Source organism: Camelus bactrianus, chromosome 27 (genome assembly GCF_048773025.1).
Source record: "Camelus bactrianus isolate YW-2024 breed Bactrian camel chromosome 27, ASM4877302v1, whole genome shotgun sequence".
In the NCBI taxonomy this organism is placed as follows: domain Eukaryota; kingdom Metazoa; phylum Chordata; class Mammalia; order Artiodactyla; family Camelidae; genus Camelus; species Camelus bactrianus.
This window is the reverse complement of record NC_133565.1, coordinates 8883330-8895699: the sequence shown is the minus strand read 5'-3', so window position 1 is coordinate 8895699 and position 12370 is coordinate 8883330. Positions and strand designations below refer to the sequence as shown.

Below are 12370 nucleotides of genomic sequence, written 5' to 3'. Positions count from 1 at the left end.
CATAATTTTGGGTGCTGGGGCCTCGGTTCAGCATGGGCCCCTGGGCCTTCTGCCCTCTCCGTTCAGCCCCAGAGCCAGACGTGGGGTCGCCTGTCTCCCAGCCCAGAATATCCAGTAGGCAGTAACACAAACCTGGACCTGTGCTGCTTAAGCAAAACTCCGGAGGGGAGGCAGGTACTAAGGGGATAAATGTAAAAACAGATGACTGCAAACTGTGATCAGCTCTGAGAAGGAAAGGAACACGCCTCGCCACGCAGCGCTGGGAGCTTTCCCCTCGGGGCTGCTCTGGGTGCGTTCATCTCACCTAAACAAACTCCGGTCCTGCACCAATGCAGGAAGGCAGGGCGCGTGTGACCAGGTTGACTTGGCCTCGTTGATCATACTCATTCCCCATTCAGCGGCAGCTCTTACGGGCACTTACCTAGTAAACAGATGTCGGCCATAATCATCACGCACTTTGCTTGGTAGTTTTATTGGCCTCACATTTGAGATGAGGTAATTGAAGCTGGGGAGTTTGTTGCATGCCCGTGATTACCTTGGAAATACCCCCACTGGTCTTTCAACCTAGACTGGTGTGGCTGTTATATCCCAGCCCTTTGAATGGCATCGTGTAGCTTCTACCAAGTTGCGCAAATGACTGACATTGATTTTTCTTAATTCGTAGGAAATGGTATGTGACAATAAGAGAAAAAGTTAGTCAGAAATTGTCTGGAAAACTAGAACAAAATCCAATTCTTCCCCAGCTGGGGAAGCGTACCCAGTGTCACTCACCCCACTCACTGCCTGGCATCTCCTCCCTGCAGACTCCGTGTTCAGAAGCCACTCTGAGCCTTTGAAGAACATTTTGCCTCATGACACTGTTGACTAGGACCTGTGGCTTCTCTGTCCCTGGTTAACTCTCTCTTCAAAGCCATTTAAATTTTCTGCAGGCTCCTCAGCTCAGATGTAAGAATAGCCTCTTTAAACTTCTTGATGCAGCTCCTTAGTGAAGATCTTGTGAAGGAAAACTAGCCAAAACCTGGGAGGTATGCACACAGTGACTGCAACCTCAGCACTTTGTGAAGATCAGATTCAGAGGGGTGGGAGACACAGGAAAGGCTTTTTAAGTTAGAAAGGGGAAAGTGAAAGGATGCAGGCTGTGTGAGACTGAAGCATCTCGGTCCCAGCTAGCAAGGCAGCTGCGTTCAGGATGGTATGTGAGGAGTACAGAGTTCTCACAAAGAAAGAAGTGGTGGGATGGGAGGGAGGACAGATAGATTCTTTACTAGGGATGGAAGAAGTGCGCTGAAAACTTCCTGGTTGAATAAGAGGATTGTGACATGATGTGCTTGTATTTTGGAGAGAAGGGTTTTGTGGGGATAGGCCTAGGAGAACGCTGTCTGGCTAGGGGGTCAGCACAACATGGAACCACAGAGAACAGGGCCGACCTCAGGGCCCCTGCTGGGGGAGGGGCTGCCCGCCATTTTGAGCCCTGGGGGCTGCTTCTGTCCCTTAGCTGGGGCCTCAGAACTCCCTTCATATCCCAGTCCTGTTGATACAAGAAAACAGATGTGGGGCATGAGACGGGCTGTGTCCCAGGCTTTGGTTGAGCCCCTGGAATGTGACCCACCAGACGTGGGTCCTTGGCTTCATGCAGGAAAGATTTCAAGAGCAAGCCACTGTTGAGTAAAGGTAGATTTATTCACAGAGACACATTGAAAGGCAAGAGAAAGGCCACGAGGTATGGGGTTCAGGTGCTCAGATTAAAAGTAGGTACACACTCCACAGAGTGTGGGCCTTCTCTGAAGAGGGAGAGAGAGTGGTGACCGCGAGGTGGCGCTGTGTTGCTCATTTTCTTAGGCTTGGTTGTTTCATATGCTAATAAGTAGACTGAGCAGCCTAAGGGCAAGGGGCTGGGATTCCCAGGGAGTTGGCCATTTCCCAACCTGTGACCTTTTGTGGCTAGCCTTGGGATGGCCATGGTGCCTTGGGGCATGTTATTCACCATGTTACTATTACAATGGGTGTATAATGAAGCTCAAGCTCTGCTAGAAGTTATATCTCTTCATCTTGAGCCTCAAGGCCTATTGGGGATTGAATCCTTCACCATTTTGATGTTAATTGTTGTGGCCTTCCTTGAATGGCTGTGCTCTGCCCCCTTCCATCCTGTCTCACTGTGATGACCCAGAGAGAGCAAAGGCTGGGCCCTACCCGTGCTCCTGCATTTAACAGGGGGAGGGGTGATGTGGGCTGAGGATGACTCTGAGTGGTGAGAAGGATGTTTCAGATTTTCCCACGTGGGACATGGGGACGTGCCAGCAGCCACTGCAGATTTATCTCATGGGCATTATCACTTGTGTCACTCATCTTTTCTATTTTTCTTTTTTTTTTTTTTCAAGTATTTAATCTAAATTTAATATCAGGCTTTTTTAGTAAAGAAATTTCTCTTTTTCTTTTCTTTGAGGCTCTTTAGGGGGTAGGTAATTAGGTGTATTTATCTGTTCGTGGTGGCCCTGGCACTTGAACCCAGGACCCCGTGCACACTAAGCACACGCTCTACCACTGAGCTCTACCACCCGTCCCATCATCTTTTACTTTTTGCTTTAGCTGCCAAGAATCTTACAGCTGAATTTCTAGTCGGCCTTTAACACTTACCCTAACTTCATGGCATTCATTTTTATGACTTTACCTTCCCCTGGTTTCATTTAAGTATTCAATCTCCATTTTGTCTTCACTCTCACTTTTGTCTTTTTGTTGTTATGGTTGTTAAGCTGTGTTTAAAAAAATTGTTTAATTTCTCTTTTAGCAGGAGGCTGAAAGTAAATAAATATGTAAACAAACATCACACTTAAATATTTTATACTTTCTAAGCTGTTTAGTAGTTACTTAAAAACCGAATTGAATACTAAAGTGATAAAATTTTTAAATTATTTTTAATTTTTTTATAAAGGTATAGCTGATTTACAATATGATATATGTTTCAGGTGTACAATAGTTGCACAATTTTTATTTTTATGTTCCATTTATTGTTATTGTAAAACATTGGCTATATTCCCTGTGTTGTAAGATACATCCCTGTAGCGTGTTTATGTTAGATGGAGCAGTTTGTATAAGAAAGCTGGGTAATGCAGAGTCTGGGGGTAGCTCTGTCTAACCCATGTTCATGGTCACCCTTCCTGTCAGAGCCCAGGCCCTCACTCCTCTCTGCAGGGGAGCGAGTGGAGGCAGCCCTCATCAGCTCTGGCACCACCCTCTGAGTGGCAGTGACAACAGTGAGTGTCTGTGGACATGCAAATTGTTGTTCCAGGAGCTTTACATGCATTTCTGCATTTAATAATTAAAGCCCTCCTGTGAGGAATCATTTTATGTTTTTAATGAATAATACATTTTATTTTGATTTTGATAGACTTCAAACCTCCAGAAAATGTACTGGAATAGTACAATAAACGCTTAGAGACAGTTCACCTAAAAGGGCACTATTTGCCCTTTTGTGTCTGGCTTATTTTAGTATAAACTTTCAAGGTCCATCCATGTTGTAGCCTCAATCAGTAATTTATTCTTTTGATTTGATACCTTTTTTCTTTTTTTCGTTTTTTCTCTATTTAAAAATATTTTCATTGAATTCTAGTCAGTTTATAATGTTGCATCAGTTTCTTGTGTACAGCAAAACACTTCATTTATATAGGAACATACCTGTATTCATATTCATATTCTTTTTCAACATAAGTTACTATAAGATACTAAATATATTCTCCTGTGCTATACAGTATAAACTTGCTGTTTACTCTATACATACTATCTGCAAATCTTGGACTCCCAATTTATTCCTTCCCACACCCTCTCCCCTCTGTTAACCATAGTTTGGTTTCTATGTCTCTGTGTATGTTTCTGTTCTGTAGATAAGTTTATCTTTTTGTTTGTTTGTTTTTTTCTTTTTTTGTTTTTTTTTTTTAGATTCCACATGTGAGTGATCTCATATGGTATTTTTCTCTCTCTTTCTGGGTTACTTCACTTAGAATGACATTCTCCAGGTCCATTCATGTTGCTACAAATGGCATTATTTTATTATTTTTTTATGGGTGAATAGTAGTCTATTGTACAAATATACTACAACCTCTTTATCCAGTCATCTGTCAGTGGACATTTAGGTTGTTTCCATGTCTTGCTATTGTAAATAGTGCTGCTGTGAACATTGGGGTGTAGGTGTCTTTTTGAATTAGGGTTCCTTCTGGATATGTGCCTAGGAGTGGGATTGCTGGGTCATATGGGAGGTCAATTTTTTGTCTTTTGAGGAACCTCTATACTGTTTTCCACAATGGCTCCACCAAACTGCATTCCCACCACAGTGTATGAGGGTTCCCTATTCTCCACAGCCTCTCCAGCATTTATTGTTTGTGAACTTCTGAATGATGGCTATTCGGACTGGCGAGATGTGATATTTGATTGCAGTTTTGATTTGCATTTCTCTGATAACGATATTGAACATTTTTTCATGTGCCTATCGGCCATTTGTATATCTTCATTGGAGAAAAGTTTCTTTAGGTCTTCTGCGCATTTTTGGATTGAGTTGTTTGTTTTTCTTTCTTATGAAGTGTAAAAGCTGTTTATATATACTGGGAATTAAGCCCTTGTCAGTCTCATTTATTGCAAATATTTTCTCCCATTCCATAGGTTGTCTTTTTGTTTTGCTTACTGTTTCCTTTGCTGTGAAAAATCTTGTAAGTTTAATTACATCCCACTTGTATATTTTTGCTTGTATTTCTATTGCTTGAGTAGACTACTCTAGGAGAACATTGCTGAGATGTATGTCAGATGTTTTCCCTATGTTTTCTTCTAAGATGTTTATAGTGTCTTGTCTACATGTTTAAGTCTTTAAGCCATTTTGAATTTATTTTTGTGTATGCTGTGAGGGAGTAGTCTAACTTCATTGATTTACATGCAGCTGTCCAGTTTTCCCTACACCATTTCCTGAAGAGGCTGTCTTTACTCCATTGTATGTTCTCACCTCCTTTGTCAAAGATTCAATGACCAAAAGTTTGTGGGACTATTCTTGGTAATTTTGTTTATCCGTTCATTGATGGATGGATATTGTTTGTAACCTTTGGCTACTCTGAAAGATACTGCCATGAATATTGATGTGCAAGTTTTTGTGAGAATATATTTTCATTCTGTTGGCTGTACAGTTGGCCCGCCATATCTGTAGTTTCCACTTCATGGATCCAGATGGCTGATTGTAAAGGGACTCGAACATCCTTGGATTATGTTATCCAGGATGGGGGGTTCCTGAAACCAACCCCCCGAGGATACTAAGGGATGACTCTACATGTAGGAGTGAAATTGCTGAGCCATATAACTCTAACCTTTTGAGGAAACAACAGACTTCTCCAAAGAAGCTGCACCATTTTCCCTTTCCACTGGCCGCATATGAGGTATCTCTGCCTCCTGACCGACACTTGTTATTGTCTATGTTTTGATTATAACCATGCTGGTGGGTGTAAAATAAGATCTCATTTTCATTTTAATTTGGCTAGTGATGCTGAGCTTCTTTTCATATGCTTATTGGCCATTTGTGTATATTTTTAAATCCTTGGAAAATTTAAAAATTGGGTCGATTTTCTTTGTATTGTTCAGGTGTAAGCATTTGTTATATATCCTGAATACTAGTCTCTTATTAGATACATGCTTTGTAAAATTTTTCTCCTATTCTGCAGATTGTGCTTTCACTTTAGTTCTTTTAAACATTAAAACAATTTCTTTACAGGTGAGGTAATTAGATGTATTGATTTATTTTATTTTTCTTGCTCAGCATGCACTCTATCAGTTGAGATACCCGCTTCCCATGTCATTTCACTTTCTTGATGATGTTCTCTGTAACAAAAAGGTTTTAATTTTGATGAAGTCCAGTTTATCTGCTTTTTTCTTCTATCACTTGTGCTCTTCGTATTGTATCTAGGAAACCAAAACCTATCCTAGGACCTCAAAGATTTATACTGTGTCTTCTTTTAGAAAGTTTATAGGTTTAGTTTTTACGTTTCTGTCTGTGATCCATTTTGAATTAATTTTTATTTGTTATATAAAATATGGGGGTCCAGATTCCAGATTCATTCTTTTGCCTGCAGATACTCAGCTTTCCCTGCACCATTTGTTGAATAGACTATTCTTTCCATGGAGTGTTGTTGACACCCTTGTGGAAAACTGACTGTAAATGTAAGTTTTTCCCCTCTGGGTTTAATTGTGTCTCATAGATTTATTTATCCAAACTTATGCCAGTACGATACTGACTTAGTACTATAGCTTTTTAGTACCCTTTAAAGTGAGTCCTCCCACTTTGCTCTGCTTCTTCAAGATAGCTTTGGCTGTCCTGGGCCCCTTGCACTTCCATATGAATTTTGGGATAAGTTTTTCAATTTTTGCAAAGAAGTCAGCTGGAATTTTGATAGGGATTCCACTGAATTTGTAAATCACTTTGGGGAGTCTTAACGTTTTTAACAATATTGTCTACCATTCCATCAACATGGGATGTCTTCCATATATGTAGATCTTTTAAAATTTTTTGGTGATACTTCAAAATATTCAATGTACAAATCTTGTAAATTTTTGTTAAATGTATCTCTCATTTTATTTTTAATGCTGTTGTAAATGGAAAGGCTGAGCTTCTTGAGGGTAGGACTATATATCAATTTGTTTATTTCTAAGATTTCTACGCAGCAAATACCCTAGGTTTATATTTGTTACATAAATCTATACACAACTCTTCCCACCCCCGTGTTATAAGAAACCAAGACCCAGGTTAATCTACCTGAACACCTATGTGGAAGTGAGAAATGAGACCCTTGGGTGGGGCTTTGTGCAGATGATACTGAGAGCTTATTTAGGATGGCTTCATCTTAATTTCTTTTAAACAACATTTTTGGTGTAGTCAGATACATTAAGAACATGCCCTTTTGATGTGCAGAGGAGCTAAGACTATTATCAAATAATTTCTAGAGAGAGTGTTGTACTTGAAATCTAATTTGCATCAATCTTTGAAGATTTATGTTTCAGGAGCTTTGACTAAAGAATACCTGTCTTTATTCATTAGTGACAATTAAATGCTCAAGGAACATGTAATAGTCTGAGAAATTTCCCCCGCCCCATAGTGCTGGGTGGCTGCAGCTGTAACCGGAGTCAGCGCTTACCTTTCCCAGTATGCTTGTGCTGATCTGCTCAAAGTGGTTCGTCCAACAGTGTGTCTGTAGTCTGTTGGACATAGCCATAAAACATTGAGTTAAGGTTGCTGGAATGCATTATATTCTTATTAATATTAAGTAAGCACATATTGATTGCTTACTGTATGTTGGGAATTGTCCCTCAGCCTCACATGAGTATTATTTCTCTTAAAACCTCACATATTTCCTTGTTATTCTCACTTTACAGATAAGGAGACTGAGAATTAAGTCTTCTCTCTTTTGGGTGGAGCTCATTATCAATGACGGGAAGTTGTAAGGAAAAAGATATTGATTCATCCTGAGAAAACATTTTTCTGAGAGTCAGCAGTGTAGAGGGTGGACACTGAAGAAGGTGATCATTGTTCGATTGAGACGAGCCCCGGTTGTACGTAGTCAGCATCCCTGTCCTGGACACGGCCAGTGTAGAGCTGCGTGGTGGGTGAGGCGGTGAGGCCGTGCAGGGAACGCAGATGCCGGGCCGTTGGGCTGTGCTCAGGCCCGGTGGGGCTTTCTCCTAAGGGCAGTGGACAGTCATTGACAGATTTTAAGTAGGGGAGTGGGGTGCTCTCGTAGATCACTTTTGTCTTGTAGAATGCTTAGAAGCATTTAGAAGGCTCAGCAGGAGGTGATGTGGTGAGTCAGATTAGGGTGGCTGCCAGGTGTAGGAGTGTAGAATTTTCAAGTGGTTTTCAGTCCCAGTTTTGTGGCTCAGTAGCCGTGTCACTTTGGATGATGCACTCAAGGAAGAGAAAGAATTTATCTAATCAATAAAAGCAGTGATGTACCGACCTCCCAGGACTGCTGTGGAGATCCAGTGAGATAACATGTGCACAGTGTACAGCATGGTACCTAGCACAGAGTCAGTGCTGAGTGAGTGCCAGTGAGTATCTGGTAGGACAGGTGTGGGTGGTGGGACTCGGTGACTGAGGAAATCTGGGCCCTGAAGGAGGGGTCCAGTGACATCTTTGAGTGATGGGACTGAGCTGTGAGAGGCAGAGAGACCTTCCCCCCCGACCAGGGGCCCTGGCCAGGATGGCTATGGGAGGAGCACCGTGAAGTCAGCTCTTTGCAGGTGGAGTTGGAGTTGCCCTTGAGACATCTAAGTGCAGTGTCACAAGCTCAAAGAGGAGGTCTGGGCCCAGGCTGTGAATTTTCCTATAATCTTAATCCCTGAGGACGCCGAGGTATTGATCACTGAACGTGAAGACATACTTTACAGGACAAGTGAATAGTAGTATCATCTCTGTCATCAAAGCTCACGTCTCTTTATTCATCACCCACTTTGCTAATTGGGTACTTACAGAGCTCACTTCACCGACGTCCCCTGGGCTCAGGCTCCACAGTAAAGAGCTGGTGAGCCTCCCTCCTTTCCAGAAGATGACACATTTTTCTGGTAGCCTTTTGTACCTCGCCAGACTTAGAATTTTAGTTTGTTGATTTAATTCTATTTTCTATTAGCCATCTCCTGACAAGAGAGACCTTTTACCTCATGGTCATATTTCAATTAGCTGTTACTGAGAATTGCTGATCTGATCCATAGAGTAAGTATTATATTAACCTTGTAGAGTATTTATCATTTTTCTGTCTTTGCCCGTTAATTTTGTATGCCCTTTCTGTATCCTATTTGGGGCCTTATTTTTTTTAATTAAAAGATGTCTGTTTGCTGTTAAGAAAACAAAAGAAAAAATACACATGATGGCTAAACTTAGAAAATATCTAGTGTGTTTTCTGTCTCGGCAATGGAGGGTTGTAGAAACTTGTGAAAACCTTCATTACACAAGTTTCTTAAAATGCGAATTAAGAAATAAAACCTTCCTTCCTCATCTTTCAAGCTGCACAGCTAATTGTCAAGAAAGTGAGGGGAAATCCTCAGAAGCCAAGACAAACCAGTAAGCAGAGATTCTGGGTGATACATGAGCCTTAGAAGCCCTGGGGTGCCTGTTGGCTCCTGTACTGAGTTTCAGTTGCCTTGACAGTAGGGCAGGAGGTGAGCCCGAAGCCTCTCACACTGGGAGTTGGATGACTGATCATATGTAAGGCCAAACCCATCCCGAGAAGCATGGTTTACTAAAGGGTGAACTAGGAAAAAAAATTCCTCAAGGCAAGACAGTAAGGAAAGTCAATTTTGTTGGAAGAGGGGAAAATAACAAATCCAAAGTAAGGATATAGTTTAAAGCTCTTCTGGCATGAGAGTGACCACAAACTCCTGGCAGAGAAGCACAGCTACTCCTGGAATGAGAAGCTGTGGTTTGAATGAATCAGTGAGCAGCCATTCCGAAAAAGGCCTCCAGAGTCTAGTGGATCAAGATACTGGACGGCAAACACCTCTCTTCCAAGGTCTCATTCAAATAACCGGAAATGTTTTAAAGGAAAGAAGCCATAATCATAGTTCTATTTATTAACATTACTATATGCTAGGAATTCAGAGGTGACTATGGAGTTGACTCCTCATTTATGGACCTTACTTTCTCTTTGGGGAGAAAAACTGACATAGTTGGGGAGCTTGGTAGAGGGAGGTGTTAGTCTGTTGCAATTAGCCAGGAGAGGAGATTAAGAAAGCAGTGAAGTGTGGGTGAACTTTTTAGCTGAGGACAGACAGTCTTGTTCAGTTGGCTTTTAATTGCAGGCTCAATGAGCTGTCACTGGAGGGAATAGATCTTACAGAGGATGGACTTAGCTCAGGCCTCTTTAGAATGGACAAGTGAAACTGGAGAAAGACAGTCAAATCTGTGCAGACATTAAAGTTAACTTGAACATGCTCCATCCCTGAGTCAAAGATAGGACAAATATGCAGCACTTCTTAAGGACAGAGGAGTGGTTTCTAAGGTTCTCCAAGAATGAATCCCAGGGAACCGGGATGACCAGTTGTCAAACTGTGACTTTGCTCTTTGGACGGTGTACCCACGAATGGTATTGTCCTTTTATAGGTTTCCAGTTCTCTTTAATACATGTCAGGTGATGAGGACGTGGGCACAAGTATTTGACACCTTGTCTAGGCGACTTTGGTTACCTGCCTAGAAGCAAGGGCACAGCTATGGCTGCGTCATACATCTTGACGCCCATCCCGTTCCCCGGCTCAGTGATCACGGCAGAGTGGTCCCTTGTTGACCTGTCCGTCGCCTCTGTGACATCATAACCCATGAAAAGACCGGAGCGTATTAACGTGGTTTTCTTAAAGTCAAAGGAACAGATCAAATATGGAGTCAGATTTGTTCTTTCCTATTTCAGTAGTGCCATGGAGAAGGCAGTTTGGGCAGCTTTTTGTAGGGCCCTGGAGGCTTTCTCTCTCAGCCTCTGGCACCTTTATTGAAAACCCTTCATAGCTGTCTGGCGTGCTGTAAAACCACTCCACCTGTTTTGACCTGAAGATGTGTTCAGTTTATAACTCATCTCTACTCCTTGGAAAACAACTCAATAAAAACTCAGTTGGTTTTCCACCAGCCATGGGCAGGCATGGGGGATACCTTTTTATTATTTCATAAAATAAAAATAACAATAATAATAATAATAATAGTAATAATAATAATAAATAATAATAATAAAAGAAGTCTTAAAAAAGCACTGGGCACATTGGAGAGAGTCAATAAATGCTTCCTGGCTTAAGTCAAAAGTGATTGACTCAGTGATTCCATGGCTGCTGTATTTGCTGAGCTAATTACTCCTTTGCTCCATTACACATTCTTTTAACTGAAAAAGAAATACATGCAAATGGTTAAAAAAATTCAAACAGAGCACAAAAATACACAAGTGAAAGAAGTTTACCCTCATCCTCTGTTCTTCCAGCCCTCCCTGGAGATGCCACTGTTTACTATCCTTTGGATGCTTTTCCAGATATGGTATGCACATTCCCAACTATGTATGTAAATTCCTTTAAAGTTTTAGTTATTTTTAACTTAAAGGGATTTAAATCCTCAAGTGGCTTCTGCCCGGGTAATAGAACAGAACAAATCTGACTGCATATTAGATCTTTTCATTTGACTTTAACCCTATGCTCTGTCTCCTAGGCTTCATCTTGCTTGTAAAACAATGTTGCTTAGAGCCTGAAATATACAGGAGAGCCTATTCTGAAGGCTCTGACCTTTAAGGATATTTAACACTTTTTCATTCATAAAAAGATAACAAATTACAGAATAGAAAATAACGTTTGTTTTGTTGGAGGTTTACAGAGATTTGACCCAGGCAGATAGCTGCAAGAACAAAGGATTCTAACAACAAGGAATTCCTACACCAGGAAGATTGCAACAACCAAGCACGTAGGAAAGGAGCCTGAATTCTGACTTGGGGAGATGGTTTTCCAGGACATTAGTTTGCCATCTAGGTCTACAGAGACTTGCTATTCCTTGCCCCAACACCTGGTCTCCCAACTTATTGGCCTGTCCTGCACTGAAGAGAATGAATTTGGACTCGGTAACACTCCTATATACCTAGCAAGCTGGGCACTGGAACTGAGTGTTATGGAAACAACAGGCCAGCAAGAAACAAGCACCACTGGGAGGGTTAGAGTACTCAGATTTATTATGCCGGCGGGCTCAGAGGGGCTTCTGCTCCGAAGTTCTGAGCACCTCCGACATGCACATGAGGTTTTAAAGGGTTAATTACAAGTAAGGGGTATTAGCCAATAAGGCTCAAACAACAAAAAGCAAGGAATCAGTACACTGGAACTTATCAACTTGTAATAGATCACGTTACTGACACCTGTTGAGGTTGGATTTACGAGTTAGCTTGTTAGCCCAGTAAACTGACACTAAACTTCAGATTTACGAGTTAGCCCAGTGGAATTTAGATCAATAAACCGACACTTATCAAACTTAGATTTGTGACTTAGCTTGTTAGCCCAGCTGGGCTTTTCCTTTACATGAGGATAGCTCTCCCACACCCAGGGAACTACTGTGAGCCCTTGATGGTTCCACTAGGGTGGGGTGTGGTTTACCCAGGAGGGATGGAGACTGTGCACCAACACTCAGGCAGTCTGCTGTGTCTGGGGCTCTGATCTTGTACCACCCCGCTCCCCGCCAGCCCAACACCTGGGAGAGAGGAACTAAGGCAGAGATCATGCCTGCCTCTTTCCCAGAGTGTAAAAGGGGAATAGGTACTCTTCCCAAGGTAGTTCTGAGTGGCAACACCTGCGGGTGCTTGGTTCCCAGAGCAACAGAAAACCCAGCTCCTCGTGGGGGCAACGGGTG

At 41.9% G+C, this 12370-nt stretch overlaps 1 protein-coding gene across 1 annotated transcript in view; it reads left to right on the top strand.

Moving 5' to 3' along the window:
• LOC141575217 (uncharacterized) overlaps window positions 1-12370 on the top strand; it is a 93790-nt gene that overhangs the window by 18811 nt on the left and 62609 nt on the right. The gene's annotated exons all lie outside the window — the stretch shown is intronic.